The sequence below is a fragment of the Octopus bimaculoides genome, chromosome 24 (assembly GCF_001194135.2).
Source record: "Octopus bimaculoides isolate UCB-OBI-ISO-001 chromosome 24, ASM119413v2, whole genome shotgun sequence".
Classification (NCBI taxonomy): Eukaryota; Metazoa; Mollusca; class Cephalopoda; order Octopoda; family Octopodidae; genus Octopus; species Octopus bimaculoides.
The window spans coordinates 87,801-88,629 of NC_069004.1; positions in this window are offsets into that span (position 1 = coordinate 87,801).

An 829-nucleotide genomic window follows, 5' to 3' on the forward strand; every position below is an offset into this window, starting at 1 on the left:
TATATATATATATATATATATATATATATATGTATGTATGTATATGCGTACATATATAAGTGAGTGCCTGATTTTTTTATGAATGCGTGTGTACTTTGAGTATTTCACAAACACACACGCCCCCCGCCCTCCTAGGATTCTATTAACTCTTCAATAATGGAAATCCCAAACACATTTATCTTTCACTCAGGAAATTCCTTCGTCTCTCGAAGAATTGGCAAAACTGATAATATCCTCGATTAAGCATTTCCTGCATTTCTTGTCTTTTACTTTTTCTCTCTCCAATGATGGAGTATTTAGATTGCGAGGAATTTCTTACTCCATACGATCCACATGCTCATCTATTCTGGAAACAGCTGTAAGGCACCCTACGTAGTCTACATAACTACTTTGCACGATGTTTGTATTATAAATTCTAAATTAAATCTTCCTGAATGATGCCAAATGTTTTGCTTGTTCATTATCCCTTATAACGTATACAGGCATAGATACTGATTTCAAAATTCGGCACAAAGCCAGCAATTTCGGAACAGGAGTTAAGTCGATTACATCGACCCCAGTGCTCGTCCAGTAATTATTTTATCGACCCCGAAACGATGAGAGGCAGAGTCGATCTCGGCGGAATTTGATCTTAGAATGTAAAGATGGACAAAATGCCGTTAAGCATTTTGACCGGATGTGCTAAAGAGTCTGCCAGCTCACCGCCTTCTATGCACACATATTGATGTCAAGAAGGACATGTATACACACACACACACACACACACACACACATATATATATATACATATATGTATATATATATATATATATATATATATATATATATA